The 18,794-nt window shown below is 36.7% G+C and overlaps 1 pseudogene; it reads left to right on the top strand.

The window, feature by feature from the left end:
- Positions 1 to 1,375: 1,375 nt before the first annotated feature.
- Positions 1,376 to 2,063, top strand: LOC149212449 (transmembrane emp24 domain-containing protein p24beta3 pseudogene; annotated as a pseudogene).
- The last annotated feature ends 16,731 nt before the right edge of the window (positions 2,064 to 18,794 follow it).

The raw sequence follows: 18,794 nt of genomic DNA, 5'->3' as shown, positions 1-18,794 counted from the left end.
ACTCCGAAAATGAAGGTAGCCTACCAACAACACGGTTTCTTCAATAAGCTGTCATAGGACCTTGGTCTGATCTGAACATGAAATAATTTGTGCCAGCCAATCTGGAATTTTCAATCACCAAAGACAAACTTGAATTTACTGCTTGGGAGTTGCTACATGCATAATGGATGTGATTCTGGGTGAGGCTTCTCCAAATTTATTGGTCATTGGAAGATCAACCCAACAAATCGGATCTGCAACAAATAAAACTCCTTCAAGGCAAACAATCCAGGTAACAATCCGAGTTCGAATCCGAACAAGTGCTCAACAGAATATTCACCTCAACAGAATATTACTTGAAAAAAGATGACTAAACTCAGAGATAGTGAAACCTGGTATACACACTGCCCAGAAAACTTCAACTCAGTGTTTACTTTAGCAACAGAGGTTCGACACTTTGTGCTATTTAATGGATAACAATAGACTTCACTGGAATTTCAGTCCCAGAATACCAAAAACTCGGATAACAATAGACTTCACTGGAATATCAGTCCCAGAATACCAAAAACTCGGATAACAATAGACTTCACTGGAATATCAGTCCCAGAATACCAAAAACTCATCCCTCAGTAGAATAGTGAATGTAATTAGACTTGAATGTAATTAGACTTGACCAGTTGGTACAGGAATGGCTTGGACTCAAAATAAACAGACCACAACTTCAACAGATGTTTATGGTTTGACCCTTCTCAAGGAGTGAAGTAGCATAAACCTCAGGACCATATAGTCTCATGATTCATCCACATGGATCAATATAATATCAACTCCTAATTATAAGCCCTTGCTAAGAAAAATGTTAGTCGAATAATCGCTATTCTTGGCATATAAAACGCAGAGATGTTTGTAATGTTCAGGCCACACGCCAAAGTGCACACACCATCGCATTATTTGATCTCAAGCTATCACAACCTCTGCTATAACAAAGTGTAACGATCTAGAAAATAATGTTTCTCAGACCAACGAAGACTCAGCAACATCAAACTCTCAATGACCTTATTTACAACTCTGCCATTTGCTTATCGCACTGCCTTGCACCCCGTAACAGGTTCTTGCAACAAATTCATAAACTAGCTTATCACACTTGTTCCGAGCATACACTTTGTGCACTGGGTTACCACGATGCATTCACGCCACTATGAAATCAATTGATACATGCAATATTACACCTCCATCGAAGGTAGTCAATTTCTTTATGCACTTCCTGAACCTACGGGACCTTTCTCTTCTACAGGCACAAATGCGAGGACCACCCACGCTTCCGCTTCAGGCAACTCTGATGTATATCAGCAGCAAACTCAGATCGATCTATGTACAAGAAAATCCCTGGTTGACCTCAGTGTTTAAGCGCACTAGAGGCAGCAGGCAGCGAAGACAGGGCTTTAGATCGAACGAAGTGCACGCAATAGGAATCGAATAGGAGACCAGATTAAAAAATTGTCAGAGAAAACCCTTGAAAACAAGGTACAACAAGATCGGTAAGATTAATCCGATGAAAGGAGTAGTGGGTATAGTGGTGGGGTTGCTGTTGGCGTTGCTACGTTACACAGCGGGCCTTTCATTCACAGTGAACGACCAGGAGTGCCTCTATGAGAATGTCGAATACGAAGGAGATAACGTCTCTGGCAATTTCGTCGTTGTCGACCACGAGATCTTCTGGTCTTCCGATCACCCTGGAATTGACTTCACGGTAACAGCACCTGCAGGCAATGTTGTGTATTCCTTGAAAGGAACATCTGGAGAAAAGTTTCAGTTTGTAGCACCACGGAGTGGCATGTACAAATTTTGCTTTCATAACAGCTTTTCAGCTCCAGAGACAATTTCCTTTTACGTACATGTTGGCCATATCCCTAATGAACATGATCTTGCTAAGGATGAACACCTCAATCCCGTCAATGTCAGAATCGCAGAATTAAGGGAGGCGTTGGAATCTTGTTACAGCTGAACAACAGTATCTCAAAGCTCGTGATGCTCGACATCGTCACACAAATGAGAGCACATTCAGCGTGACAGAGGGAGGAGGCTGAGCACAGTCCAAAGGATAGCGTTACAACCTGTGGTGTCTTTCTATAATGGCATGTTATAATTGTGATTGTTATAATCGAAACTGAAATGTTTTCATAGGATACCAGCGTTACAACCTGAATAGCGTATGAGCAGCGTAGGAAAAATTTCAGACCATTAACTGGAGCAGGTATTCCAAGCGTTACCCATTATCACACAGAGCGCAGATTGCTGAGCAGATTCAGAATGGCAGAGACAGCGCAGGTCAGAGCAGCGTAATTATCATAAAACGCTCATGGACAGTGCAGACAGCACGCAGGAAAGGAATATGCACAGCCCAGGGAGTGCAGAGGGCGCAGTCAAGGTGTAACCGAAACGCACATTCAGATTTCCAAAACACATATTCAACAGGGCAGAGGGCGCAGTGTCAGGACAGACATGCACATAACAGGCCACAGAAAAACAAGTGGCTCTGATACCATGTTAAACACACATGGACAGCGAACAATGTGAAAGATAAATCAATGAGTTCATTTTTTTATTAACATCAGATGTACATTTATAATACAATGTTGTGACTCTTGGGTTTCAGATCCCAAGGTCTCTTGGACTGCTTAGTCTTTTCGGCTTCCACACTAACCCTTTAGGATTAGGTGTCCAACATTTGCAAATTTAGTATTTACTTTTTATGACATTATTTGTATTTTCTAAACCCATTAAATAGGTTCACTATAGCTTTTACCAAAATTTATTGTGAGTTAGCTTTGTTACAAATTTAGCATTTATTTTTTATAATTAACAAGTATGAAACTCAACTCATTTAATTGATATTTTTATATTATTATTTTTTTTTTATCTTTTTTCATTTGAGTACTTTTTTTCTTTTTCCATATAATGAGACACATTAACGTGCTTTTACCCAAATCTCTCCCTATATTTTAGAGGTGTTACTGTAGTGGAATATGGTGGTAGCCAATTGGCCAGGTGTCTAGGCTTGTGGCCTTCCTAGAGGTCAATGTAGTATGGAACCCCATAAGGATCTCATAATCTCACATGGAATTCCATTAGAGAAAAGGCTAGTTTCAAAAAAAAAACCCATAATAGGTGAAAGCCAATAGTAACAACAAGATACATCCATGGGAAAGTCGACAGTACATTTGAAAAGTGGACAAAAATAAATGATGGGAGAGCGCGAGGCACTCAATGTCAAGTGAAGAATGCTAGGGTTTGCCTTGGGTTTAGAATAAAAACCTAGAAAACCAAAGTAGCCTCAGAGAATCTATTGCTACCAGTTAGCCATTAAGGTGAAGCACAGGACACTAACATGAAATGGGAGACAACCTCATAGTTTGTAAGAGAGTGAACTGAAAAACTATTACACATTTTATGTTTCCCTTGAGACTTGTAAATTCTTCTTTTGTGTCCTTTCTTTCTCCCATATTGTTGGAATTCCCTTTCTAAATCCTTCCTCACACTCTTCCTTGCACCTAGAACCATTTCTTGTAATTGTGCAAGTTGTTATCAATAATTATTTAAAATAAAATTGGATAATTTGGAAGCTTCAAATGGATTTTTCTATGAAAATTAATATATTTGAAAAGGCATGATATTCTAGGCACCACGAAATTTTGAATTGTGCAAGAATCTCCTTAAACAAAGATTTTATTTGAAATTTAATTTTTCAACCTAGTTAACGTCAGCATACTAGTGGATGTCATGTCTTCGTCATTTAAATGAGCATGTGAGGCTACCCACAGAAGATTCTATAATATGCAAAACCATGAATCTAGTTGCGTTAAGAGGTGATGAACAACCCATTATAGTGTATGTGTAGGCGTTAGATGTAATTTTTTTAAATTTAATTTTTTAATTGTAAGTTTATTTTACTAATAAAATTACCAACAAATTTTTAGATAAAAGAAAATCATACTATATAGATGACATTAAAATATATATAACATATAAATTAACGTCTATTTTACCATATAAATTATGATAATGATTTTGTAACCATATTTAAATTTAACTAATAAACACATAAAGAATTTCTAAATAGGATTCCTTAAGATACCATGGGCCAATACCATGTCTTATCAATACCATAAACAAAAAACCCATAACTCATTTCAAAATAGAAAATTATGAATATTTTATTTGAATTTATTGTTATAACATTTTTTGTGTTAAAACATAGTACTTACAATAAAAATACAATTTAACAAGATTCTTAATCATGGATATTTAAAAACATTTTAGCATGGATATTTTTAACTTCTAAAAAATTCTTTGTTACAATACCATGGGCCCATAACATGGTTTATCAATAACGATTCCCTAATGACCATAAATCATTTCAAAGCCAAAATACTTTATAAATATTTGGACTAGTGTATGGTGTAGATGATTGTAAACATTTACATTTGGGATCAATTAAAAAATAATAAAAGGCTAAAAGTAATTTTGGACTATGTAGAGATGTTGTAATGTCTGGTAAACATTTTGAATTGGTTAAATAAAATAAAATATAAATTAATAATTATAATTATAATTGATAATAAAACCTTAGAGGCATCTTAACTTCCCATTTACAAGTGCTTAGAGGGACCAAATATTTTTAGATACAAATCTCTTTTTGAGTGAAAGGAGATTTAAACCTTCTAAATACTTTTAAAATAAACCTAAACCAGTTAATAATTGAGAAAGTAAAAAAGATACCCTTTAATAATTAAAAAATTATTATATATTATATATTAAAATAATCAAAATAACTCCTAAAAACTAACTCTCTTATATTTCTGCACAATAATTAAAATATATGTTACATGTTAGCTCCCATAGATTTGACTAGACTTTCACAATAACAACAGATTAATACTTTAAAATTTTTTATTTCTTTATATGAAATAAAATACAAAACTAACCAAATAAAAAGTTGTATATATATTATTATTTTCAATTATTTAATTTAATTTTTAAACATTTTATATCATCCAATGTGCCAAATATATTGACAATGACCCAAATATATTGACATGACCAAGGAAAATCTACAAAGTCTTCTCCACTATGCTTGCACACTACTCTTCGATTGTTTTCTAACAGGCTATGAAAAATTGGAGTCTCTTTCACAAGTCTTCATGTCTTCAAGACAAACCATAACTTCACACTTTTCATAGACTACTCCACACACATATGCAGAAAATATTTTGGTCAAAGAACTTCAATTTCTTCACTGCTCAAGGCCGAAATTGCTTCATTGTCCAGTGCTTTAATTTCTTCACTACCCAAGGCTCCTTCACTATCACAATAATTCACTACTCCTCCATAGATACAAGCAACGACTTAGCTTTGTTCCTCAAATCCAAAGCCTAAAATAGACACAGGTATGCGCTTGAGATAACTTCAATTCTACTCCAGAGCTCTGCTACAAGGGTAATTAAAATTTCTCAGACAAGCTTCCTAACATGGGCCACAAATATCTTCAAGTTAGCTCCTCAAACTTGAATTTCGTCACGAAAATTTTGGGTTACTTCATAGGTCGAATCCTTTAATGTTGAGTCCAAGCCTTCAATTGAGTTTCTCCAATAGGTAGAAACAATTGTCCACATGTATGGAGACTATCCACATGTCTTGTTGCACAATTGTCCAATATTACTACACTCGATAGTCCACCTATGTTTGAGATACCCATTACTGGTCTATAAACTAATGGGACTATACCCTTAAACAATCTTCAAAAAATGAAATAGATCTAAGCTATAAACTTGTTTCGAGCTACCAGTGGTATGTCGTTGGTTGGTTCACTAATGTGTTATGCAGTCAACTAGCTGAGCCAAGTCGAACTATGGTACAATTTATTAGAGGGAGTGAATGTAGTAAACCTGTGATAAAATCCATTCAAACCTCCTCCCAACGTTGGCTTGGAATGGATAAAGGTTCTAATAGACCTGGTGTCTTAATTGTTTCAGCTTTCTTTTGTTGGCAAACCAAACATTCCACCACAAACTTTTGAATATCTGATTTAAGGCCATCCCAAAAAAATTTCTTCTTAACCCTATGGTAAGTTTTTAAAAAATCTAAGTGCCCTCCTAAGGGAGAAGTGTGCAATTCCAGAAGAATCTTTTGTTTGAGTTGGGAATTCTTACAAAGGTATAAGCGATCTTTGTACCATAACGAATCATTTTTCTAGTTAATTGTATCAGATGTACTGGAATCGTTTTGTAACTTTCTAATAAGTGCCCACACTTCTTCAACATTCTTCCATTCCCCCTTTGCTTCGTTTATCCAATCTGGTTGGATAATAGAAATGGCACATAACAATGCTTCCAAATCCTTATCCTTTCTTGAGTGTGCATCTACCACAACATTTTGCTTCCCTTTTTTGTGGATGATTTCAAACTCATAACCCAACATCTTTGTGACCCAATTTTGTTGTTCTTCCGAGGATAATCTTTGTTCTAAAAGGTATTTAAGGCTATCTTGATCCATTTTTACCTTGAAATGTCTTCCCATTAGGTAGGGTCGCCATTTCTTAATTGCATGCAGTATTGCCAACATTTCCTTCTCATAAATAGCTTTGTGTAAATACTTTCCCTTGATTGGACGACTTTTGAAAGCAATGGGTCTTTCATCCTGCATTAAAATAGCACCAATTCCATTTCTTGAAGCATCACATTCCACAATAAAGGATTTTGTGAAGTCTGGTGTAGCTAAGGCTGCTGCTTGGCACATTGTCTCTTTAAGATATTTGAAGGCCTTTGTTGCTTCTGGAGTCCATAAAAATGCATCTTTCTTCACTAGTGTTGTTAGAGGTGTTGTTATTTTCCCATAATTCTTAATGAACTTGCAATAATACCCTGTCAACCCAAGAAATCCTTGCAAATTCTTTATGGATGCGGGGATTTTCCATTCCTTAATGGCTTTAATTTTCCTAGGGTCTACCTTAACTCCTTCATGAGATACAATATGACCTAGATATTACACCTCTTGTACTCCAAAGAAACATTTGGATCTTTTTGCATATAATTGTTTCTCCTCCAATAGTTGTAGCACCCTTTTAACATGTTCAACATGAACCTTCCAAGACTTGTTGTAGATTAGTATATCATAAAAGAATACTAACACAAATTTTCTAAGGAAGGGTTTGAAAATGGAATTCATCAAACCTTAAAATGTAGAAGCTGCATTGGTAAGGCCAAAAGGCATGTCCAAAAATTCATAGTGACACTCATGAGTTCTAAAGCCTGTTTTTAGAATGTCTTCATCTTCATTCTGATTTAATGATATCCTAAATGAAGATCCAACATGGTGAAGTAAATTGATCCATGCAATCCATTCAATAATTCGTCAATGACATGAATGGGAAACTTATCTTTAATAGTGAGCTTTTTGAGCTCCCTATAATCTGGACACATGCACCATGATCTATCCTTCTTGTGCACCAATACTATTGAAGCAGAGAAAGAACTCTGGCTAGGTTGAATTATACTAGCCTCTAGCATTCTTGCAACCATACGTTCAATTTCACTCCTTTGGGAATAATGATATCTATACACCCTGATTTATGGAGGAACACTTCCTGGAATCAAATGAATAGCATGATCGTGATCATGAATAAGAGGGAGACCTTTTAAGATGATTTCTCTTGAGGGGAATTATCTTGTTTCTTATTGTTCCCCTTCTTCTTGCCTCCTGGTTGCTTTTGATTTTTTCCTTTGTTATATGAAATGACATTAATTTCTGAAGCAAGAGTGTTTTTTGATGCATTGGTAGTTTGATGGGTAATGGCAAGAGTTGGACGAGATGGTCTTCCTACCGTTTACGTGCTCAAAGAACCGATCACACCGTCACAAGCATGAGATTCCTTGCTCGATTGTGGAGGAGGAGGAACAATGAAAGTTGCTCAGGGTGCATTAGGAATTTTGTCGTAGAGCATGCCAGATTTTGTGTAAATCAAATCCAAATATTGGGCACAAGAAAATACTTGTTCTTCTATGACAACTCCACCTTTCACTGCATCTTCGGTGATTGATAGCAACAAAGATTTTATGAACTACTCAGCCAAAAGCTGATCAAGGACATACTTAACCATTCAACAATGACGCTGCCATTCATGAATATTATCTGATATATGGGTAGCAGTAGTCTGTTTAAAGTTGGTTAGTAGTTCCATTCTAGTCTTGTATCTGATAGGTAACTAGAAGTGGGTTAGAAATGTGGTGGCTAAGGTCGTAAAATTGTTGAAAGAAGCTCGTGGTTATTGATAACCAAGTTGAATTTTCTGTTGTTCATAACCTACAAAACCTTCTTGACCACGACCTTGGTAATCTTGATACTATCCAAGACCAGGTTGAGCCTATTAGGCAAGTCCAAATTAGAGTTGGAATTGCTAGAATTGAGGCTATTGAAATTGGGGTTGCCACGGTCGTTGAATCAACTATTGGTGTTGTTGGTACAACTGTTGTTGATTTAAGGATTGTTGTTGCCCATCAATCAAAGGTTGGATGGGTTATGAATAAACTATACTAGTGTAAGCTTGAGTCAGTCCAAATAATGGTATAATAACCTAAGGTTGTTGACCCACGGACACAGGTGGTTTTTATACAACAACATGAGAAACTTGAATTTCTTTACCCAAGACTTGCAGTTGTGAGGTATAAGGACTAGTCTGTACTGGTTAAGATACAATAGTTTGAACTTGTGACTGTGGTACTGTAGTAAAAATAGGGGTAGTAGGAATAAGTGACAATATTTCCATTGGTTGTGTTGGATACACAAGCCTTGGTTGAACTACCATTTTTGGTTTCCATTGACAAACACAAATGCTAGGTTGACTTGAATACTGTAGGACACTACCATATGATGGTCCTCCATAGGGAGGATAAGGTGAACATGCATATTGCTCTCCATATGGTGGCAACCCAATATGTAATGGATACATAGGTCTTTATTGACTAGATTGTCCAACTTTATATTGATATGAATGATCAAACTACTGAGTTCCTATTAAAGAAGAGCTAGGTAAAATTCTAGATGAGGACATTCTCATGTAGAAGCAACCCCTAAGTGTGTTGGGTCCCTATAATACTAGTGATTATCCCATTACTATTGTAGTTATACCCCTTATTTATATTGTTGTGCCCCTATTACCCCCATATTGTTATTTCTGTGCCCCATAGAATCCCTCTATTGTTATTTTTGTGGCTTTATATTATTATTGTTAGGTCGGCTGGATTATATTGTGACTCCTTAGACTCCTATATATAGAAAGGAGGTTTTGTCATTTGTATCATCCAAGAATTGTTCATTTATGTAATGTAAAGGAAGTTTCCCCCTCGAAGAGGCTGAATTCTAAGGCGTTGATCTATCTTTTCTATCTTTTCTTGAGATGGTTTCATAACATTTGGTATCAGAGCTTTGGATTCTAGGGTTTCGCTGCTCCAAACAGGTCATCGTGGCATTTTCGCTATAACTTTGTTTCTGTGATGTTTCAGAAGTCGAAAAAAAAACCCATTTGAGAAGAAATCATGTTGAACCTTGGGTCCAAATTTCCGAGCTTTTCGCGTGATATTTACGGAGATATGATCTGAGGAAGTTGGTATTTTTGCAGACTCCTGCATTACATTCAAAACATGTGACCTGGGGAAAATCGTCATAACTTTCTCTCTAGGAATCAGATTGAAATTTCATAAGAAGGTACAAAAAGAGGACGGACTGTAGTTTCTTGTATATCTTTTTCAAAACCAAAGATCGAAAATTGTACACGTGGTATTTCATACATGTTCGCTCTTCTGGAAAGGTCTATAATCAGGTCATCTTGGGAGATTGTCCATAACTCTTTCTTGGAGAATCCAATTTGGCGCAAACTGGTGGCATTGGAAAGAGGACACAGAGAGCTACTACAAGTCGCAAATTCATAATTAGATGATTGGAAAGTACAGAGATACATCAGAGTAAATATCAAGCTCCTACAAAGTGAAAAAAGGTGTGTAAATTTTTTTAAAATTTTTGCTTAAGCTTGGTTTGAAAATTTATTTTGAAGGAATTCAAAGGGCATAGTAGAGAATTATTATCGGTAACTGATGCCCCGAGGAAAGAAAATGCAAACACCTAGTAAGGAACCTGAAAGCTCTAGCATGACTCATGAAGAAGAGGAAGAAATGCTACATGATATATCAAAATTACAAGAACAAGTGCAACAAATGTCACGCTCACAAAAGTTAACAGAAGCTAAGATAAATGGCGTGGAAGCTAAGATGAATGGCATGGAAGCTAAGATGGACAATTTTAAGATAGATTTGAACACAAATTTGAAGACAGGCATGGCAGATTTGAAGACAGATTTAACAAATTTTCTACAAGAAATACTTACTAATGGTGAAAAGGTAGTAAAGGAAACTCATGATGAGAACAAAAGAAATGTTAATCATGATTCCATAGATGCTAATGTTGGATCGAAGAATCACCATATTCCAAAAATCGATATGAGGAAGTTTGATGGCAAGGATCCCGCCACATGGATATTACAGATGGAGCAATTCTTCGATCTCAATAATGTGCAAAACGCACAAAAGGTACGTATGGCAACTGTATATTTGGAACCAAATCAGTTTGTATGGTATCAATGGCTTGTTCTCGTAAACAATTTATCACTTGGGCAATTTTTACGGAAGAATTGATAGCACATTATGAGGATACAAAAAGCAACACTTTTTTTAGCCAATTGATAAGTCTCAAACAAAAGGGTTCAATAATGGAGCACATTGAGGAGTTCCAAAAATTGAACATAAGGGTAAAAGATATTCCAGAGGAGCATAGGATTGATGTGTTCATAGGGTCTTTAAAGGATAATATCCAACATGATGTTCGCCTTTGGGAACCTGATTCATTAGAGAAGGCATTCAGGTTAGCAAGAAAAATGGAAAGCAAAATTATGGCAACTAGGAAGCATACCATTCACAACTATAAAGACGGAAGTGTTGTTGCCCCTAGTCTTCCACAACCTACAAGGTTGACACCACAACAATTGGAAGAAAAAAGAGCAAAAGGGCTTTGTTACAATTGTGATAGCAAATACACAAAAGGTCATAAGTGTGCTGAGAAGAAATTATTCTACATAGATTGTGAAGAGGAAGAAGAAAAGGAGCAAGAAAGGTCAAAAGAAGAGGATATACTCCAGGAACAAAGCCTAGATGAAGAAAAAATAAATCCGACCATATCTTGTAATGCATTGGCGGGAATTACCACTCCTCAAACCATCAAGATAGAAGGACAAATCAAGAAGAAAAAGGTAATAGTGTTGATTGATTCAGGAAGCACCCACAATTTTATTCATTGTAGGGTAGCAAAAGAATTGAATTGCTTCCTATATCCAGCACCAGAGTGTCAAGTGATGATTGCAAATGGAGGAACAATAAATTGCTCTGGAAAGTGCCATAATATCAAGCTATCCATGGGAGAATATGTATTGACTAGCCCAATGCTTTCCATTCCAATGGGAGGTGCTGATGTTGTACTAGGAGTCCAATGGCTACAATCCTTGGGTACAATAGCTTTTAATTTTCAAGAACTTTTCATCAAATTTTCTACGGAAGGAAAGGAAGTTGAATTAAGGGGTATTGCAGGGAAACCAGGAAAGATAATCAGCTCTAATGGCATGACAAAGCTTCTAAAAAAGGAGCAAAGAGGTGTAATTGCACAATTATGTTCGCTAGATGTTTCCACATTGGAATCATCTATTTCTCCAGATCTCCAAAAAGTCCTGGACAATCATTCCAAGGTATTTGAGACTCCCAAAGGTCTCCCACCTATGCGTGATCATGATCATGCTATTCATCTGATTCCAGGAAGTGTTCCTCCAAACATCAGGCCGTACAGATATCCCTATGTCCAAAAAAGTGAAATTGAACGTATGGTTGCAGAAATGCTAGAGGCTGGTATAATTCAACCGAGTCAAAGTTCTTTCTTAGCTCCAGTAGTATTGGTGCACAAGAAGGATGGATCATGGCGCATGTGTCCGGATTATAGGGAGCTCAACAAGCTCACTATTAAAGATAAGTTCCCCATTCCTGTCATTGATGAATTACTGGATGAATTGCATGGATCAATTTACTTCACCAAGTTGGATCTTCGTTCGGGATATCATCAAATCAGAATGAAGATTGAAGACATTCTGAAAACGGCATTTAGAACTCATGAGGGTCATTATGAATTTTTGGTCATGCCTTTTGGCCTTACCAATGCACCTTCAACATTTCAAGGTTTGATGAATTCAATTTTCAAACCATTCCTTAGAAAATTTGTGTTAGTATTTTTTGATGATATACTAATCTACAGCAAGTCTTGGAAGGATCATGTTGAACATGTTGACAGGGTGCTACAACTATTGGAGGAGAAACAATTATATGCAAAAAGATCCAAATGTTTCTTTGGAGTCCAGGAGGTGGAATATTTGGGTCATATTGTATCTCATGAAGGAGTTAAGGTAGACCCTAGCAAAATTAAAGCCATTAAGGAATGGAAAATCCCCACATCCATAAAGCATCTGCGAGGATTTCTTGGGTTGACAGGGTATTATCGCAAGTTTGTTAAGAATTATGGGAGAATAGCAGCACCTCTAACAACATTATTGAAGAAAGATTCATTTTCATGGACTCCGGAAGCAACAAAGGCCTTTGAACATCTTAAAGAGGCAATGTGCCAAGCACCGGTCTTAGCTACACTGGACTTCACAAAAACCTTTATTGTGGAATGTGATGCTTCAGGAAATGGAATTGGTGCTGTTCTAATGCAAGATGAAAGACCCATTGCTTTTGAAAGTCGTCCAATCAAGGGAAAGTTTTTAAGAAAAGCTATTTATGAGAAGGAAATGTTGGCAATACTCCATGCACTTAAGAAATGGCGACCCTACCTAATGGGAAGACACTTCAAGGTAAAAACGGATCATGATAGCCTTAAATACTTTTTAGAACAAAGATTATCCTCTGAAGAGCAACAAAAGTGGGTCACAAAGATGTTGGGTTATGACTTTGAAATCATCTACAAAAAAGGGAAGCAAAATGTGGTGGCAGATGCACTCTCAAGAAAGGATGAGGATGTGGAAGCATTGTTGTGTGCCATTTCTATTATCCAACCAGATTGGATAAACGAAGCAAGGGAGGAATGGAAGAATGACGAAGAAGTGTGGCACTTATTCGAAAGCTACAACAAGATTCCAGTACTTCTGATACATTTAGCTGGAAAAATGATTCGTTATGGTACAAAGATCGCTTATACCTCTGTAAGAATTCCCAGCTAAAACAAAAGATTCTTATGGAATTGCACACTTCTCCCTTAGGAGGGCACTCAGGATTTTTAAAAACTTACCACAGGGTTAAGAAGGAATTTTTTTGGGATGGCCTTAAATCAGATATTCAAAAGTTTGTGGCAGAATGTTTTGTTTGCCAACAAAATAAAGTTGAAACAATTAAGACACCGGGTCTATTACAACCTTTATCCATTCCAAGCCAACGTTGGGAGGAGGTTTCAATGGATTTTATCACAGGTTTACCCAAGTCTGAGGGAAAGAGTGTCATCATGGTGGTAGTTGACAGACTTACCAAGTATGCACACTTTTGTGCATTATCACATCCATTTAAAGCCAGTACAGTTTCTACTGCATTTATGGAAACAATTCAAAAGCTACATGGAAACCCAAAGATTATTGTAAGTGACAGAGATCCCATTTTCACTGGAAATTTTTGGACAAAATTATTTTCTTGTCTTGGTACTCAGTTAGCTCATAGCTCATCTTATCATCCTCAATCTGATGGGAAAACTGAGATAGTAAACAAATGTTTGGAAGGATATCTTCGTTGCTTTGTATCTGATAAACAGACACAATGGGTCAAATGGTTGCCTCTGGCTGAATGGTGGTATAACACTTCCTTCCATACAGCAACAAAAATGACCCCATTTATGGCACTTTATGGGTATCAACCACCATCCATCACATCATATTTAAGAGAAAATTCTAAGGTTCAGGCAGTGGAACATCACATCGAACATCAACAACAAGTCCTCCAACTCTTAAAGGATAACCTCGTGTTGGCACAAAATAGAATGAAACAACAGGCAGATCAACATCGCAGTGAAAGAAGTTTTGATGTAGGTGATTGGGTATTCCTACGGCTACAACCATATAAGCAAATGTCCCTAAAACAAGCTAAGAAGGATTTATCACCAAAGTATTATGGTCCATACAAGGTGTTGCAAAAGATTGGTACTATGGCATACAAATTGGAGCTTCCTGTAGCTTCTCGACTGCACCCAGTTTTCCACTTTTCATGTTTAAAGAAGGTTATAAGTGACAAGCTCCCAATTCAAACAATATTGCCAGAACTTGACGAGGAAGTAAAAATTATATTGGAACCGGAAGCAGTCACAAAAACAAGAACTCGACAGCTACGAAATCGATCAATTTCAGAGTATCTTATCAAGTGGAAGAACTTATCCGCTGAAGATTCCACATGGGAGGATGAGAAATTTATGCAGAAGTATCCAGAACTACTCAAGCGTTGAGGAAAACACTTTTTTGAAGGAGAGGGGCATGTTGGGTCCCTATAATACTAGTGATTACCCCATTACTATTGTAGTTATACCCCTTATTTATATTGTTGTGCCCCTATTACCCCCATATTGTTATTTCTGTGCCCCATAGAATCCCTCTATTGTTATTTTTGTGGTTTTATATTATTAATGTTAGGTCGGCTGGATTATATTGTGACTCCTTAGACTCCTATATATAGAAAGGAGGTTTTTTCATTTGTATCATCCAAGAATTGTTCATTTATGTAATGTAAAGGAGGTTTCCCCCTTGAAGAGGCTGAATTCTAAGGCGTTGATCTATCTTTTCTATCTTTTCTTGAGTTGGTTTCATAATAGAGTGGGTTCTAGATAAACATTGGCAACCAACCGGGACGTATGATTCACCATATAGGTGCGACTCAAATGTGGTAGAAAACATCGAAGAGGTTGTAACTAAGGATTCTGCCACAGTTGCATCAGATCATACAGCCTGGGATGTTGACAATTGTTCAACCATAGTTAACTGGACCCAAAAGTTGTTTGAAAGATTAGATGAGTACTTGGAAAGAGGCAAGATCAAATGGAACAATAAAATGAGGAGTATGAGGGTAAAGATAAAGCCCAGTTCCGAAGTGGAAGGGGGTTCGAAATGTAGAGTCTTCTTCAAATTCTTCCTCGACAACAATTAAACCAATTGGGAGAACTTCTTCATCTGGTCCGTAAAATATTTATGGTGTTGATAAAGTGGAAGTTATAGTAGTTACTGGTGTCTGAGGGGTAACCGGTTGATGTCCAGTAAAGTAACAACTTCTGAATGTTCAAATTTCAAGTCCAGATGTTCTGGTAAAAGAAAAACACTTTCAAAAATAGTTTCATGAACAACTTTAGGTTCAGATTTAACTTTTGTTTGAACTGTGATAGTTTTGGATTAACTTCTAGTTGAACTGATTCAAGTTCAGAAGTAATTTCTTGTCGAGAAACATCAAGTTGAAGATCAACTTATTGTTGAACAACTTTGGTTACTGTTTCACTAGGATCAGTACTAATGTCCTCAGGTAATTGTGAAACTTCTTCTTCAGAAATGGATGTACCAAAAATGGTTGGAGTAACTAGAGTCTCAGTACTTACATAAATAGATGATTCAGGTAATTCAACTGAGCAACTAGGAGTTCTTGATGTACTTGACTCAGTTAAGTGAGACTGCTTTGACCAAATAGGTGTACCTTCAGGCGGCAAAGGTGGTTTACTCACTGTTCTCCGTGAACGACAGGGTAAGGGTTGATGTTCCTCCATAATTGATGATTAATTTTATTATTGAAAAATAAATAAAAAAAGGGGTAAGCTAGGAAAAAGTTTTACCAAGAAACTAGGAACTACAGAATACCTCCTGGCGAACCAAGAAGTACGGCAGGCAGTCTCCCTAAATGTTGTGTTTGGTGTATCATAGTGTACAAGGTGACTGAATCAATTACCTAAGGATGGATAACAACATAGTTTTGTCCTCCCATATATACCCAAAGGTACGTCGAGGCCCAGTCTGTATAAGCCTTGTCTAATGAAAAACCACACAGTGAGAGTATTCCCACATACTTTACGTATTGTAACACTGCAAAATATACCGTAAGGTACATGGACAAGCTGCAATATACTCACGTACGTGGAATGAGATATCACACTCGGGATGTATTGCAAACAAGTTAGTGACATTTGCTTTCCTTTATGACGCCAAAACACACCTCTAGCCTATAACCACTAAATGTTTCCACTAATGACAATGCTCCATTAGGTAAATTAATGTTAATTTTAAGCTGATGTTGCTTAGGAATTTTCCATTCAATTTAAGAATGAAAATATTAGCTACTTAGGGTTAGCGCAATCAGATTTATTTCGATTGAAAAGAAAAGAGCAAAATCTAATGCAATTTCCCTACTCTATTCCTATGAGAACACACAAGCTTTTTCAATGAAACATGCATGTATTTATTTTCGATTCCGTTAATGTGAATATGAAAAAAAGGAAATATGCACATACAATCAATCAATATTTCATACGAGCAAATACTTTTATGACAATTACATTTCTAAGGAAGGGAAGATTCTACGACACTTTCTTTCAAATGGAGATTAATCAACTATATTCTAACTTTTACTATAGAATGATAATGATAAAGAAAACATTTAAGAAACATTAATTAGTCAAGTCAAAATAGGGCTACACAAGGAGATAGAAATTTGTTCTCTGAGACATAACATTCATTGATCAATCATTATACAAACAAACAGAGAAAAGTTGGCAAAAACACATTCCAAAGTTGGGAAACTCCCTCTAAGAGGATCAGCGCAACCCTGAATTGGAGACAATGCATGTCAGAGTAGTGTCCCTAAGCCAGGGGTGCTCTGCAGCGCATTGTGTCCCTCTCAAGCATGCACTGGTGACAATGAGCCATTTCAAAAGGCAATTTGACAAAGTTTTGATCAAATTTTTGATGCAAAAGAGATAAATTACATTCTATGAACACAGGTAGGGTCTGCAAGGATGTCTTAGGAGGTGGATAAGCTACTTGGAAAGAGGATCTTCCCCAGTGGAGTCGCCAATTTTTTTTGGAGAATTTGCTATCTACAGATAAATATTAATTCCCTAGATAAATAGCCATATCTAGAACAACACTTTAAAGTACTTTAGTCTTTCCCTATAAGCAATAGATAAGATGAGAAGACCTACTTGTAGTTCCACTTTCCTCTCATCTCCTTTGTATCAATCCTATCGCTCCTTCCCGTACTTAATATGCTTGAGAAGTAGTGGTAAACATAACAGAAAACAAAGAATCGACCAAAGCAAAATATCTATTGAATATAAGTGAATGGAATCAGATAAATTTCACACACATGAACATGATAAAAGATTACAAATATATGGGAGAAAGGCTTAAACACTTTATTAAATAGAAGAAGGAATTACAACCATTGTGTTTAATTCAATGTCATTCATCCAGCTTGGATCTCATCCACATCACATCAAAAGCATGATAAACTTGTAGCATTACAATACTTGCTTCAAATCCAAATCTCACAACAACATTATCTCCTTATAATTCAACATAATCCAACCCTTTATCACTTAGATGAGTGGTCAATTTATAGGGAGATGAAGGAGGTTTTGTCATATTGAATAGCCTTCCATACGTAGAATTACTTCCATGGAGGAATGGATGAGAGGATAGGATGCATCTTAACTCATTCCTTATCCATTTTCAAGCTCATAGGAGTTGATAATTGAGGGAACCTTCTAGATGACTCCAAAAGATAAGAATATTCCCCAAACCCTATGTGAATTTTGCTCAAACTCGCCCAGTGTAGGTAAAAGATAGTCGAAGTGCTCTACAGAGCACCCTGGCATGGACTTAACTGCTCTGCAGTGCACCCTTACATTGGCCAACCTCCGTTGGTCCCTCTAGAGGCCATTTCTGGATGTCTTCAGGTCATGAAACTATCTATAAAGGAGGCATTCAAAGGTGTGGCTTGTTTAGGGCATGTAGCAACCGAACTTAGGGTTTGATGAGCCCTAAAACACTAGTCTGGATGACGAGATTGATGTGCCCAAATGGATTTGTAACAAGGAGTCCTTAAATATTTCCTAGGTGAAAATTAATGCTAACTAAGAAAGAGTTTTTATGGAATTATGAATTTGGGAATTTAATTGATACCTGCAATGATCTCATTATAGTCCTCATATTTCACCTTGAGTATGTGACATAGGAGTTCATTTACTTCCCATTGGAGGGTAATATCATTAAAATGTTGACTCTTCCTTTCGTGATGTGAGAAATATCAGGTACCATGCTATCCACTTCCATTGGTATTCATTTTTTAGATTAGGCCTAACAATCATTGGTGGTTAAAGTTTCTAATTGATAAATCTCTCCCTAAATTTTAGAGGCATTAGCGTAGTGGAAGGTGGTGGTAGCCAATTGGCCTGGTGTCTAGGCTTGTGGCCTTCCTAGAGATGAATGCAGTATGGACCCCCATAAGGATCTCATACTCTCACATGGCATTCCATTAGAGAAAAGGCTAACTGCAAAAAAAATACCCATAGTAGGAAAAAGCCAATAGTAACAACAAGATACGTCCATGCAAAAGTCGATAGTACATTTGAAAAGTGGACAAAAATAAATGATGGGAGAGTGTGAGGCA

The sequence above is a fragment of the Pinus tabuliformis genome, chromosome 1_1 (assembly GCF_031772625.1).
Source record: "Pinus tabuliformis cultivar Carrire ecotype Pingquan chromosome 1_1, CPIR1, whole genome shotgun sequence".
In the NCBI taxonomy this organism is placed as follows: Eukaryota; Viridiplantae; Streptophyta; class Pinopsida; order Pinales; family Pinaceae; genus Pinus; species Pinus tabuliformis.
This window is presented reverse-complemented; position numbering and strand designations above follow the sequence as displayed.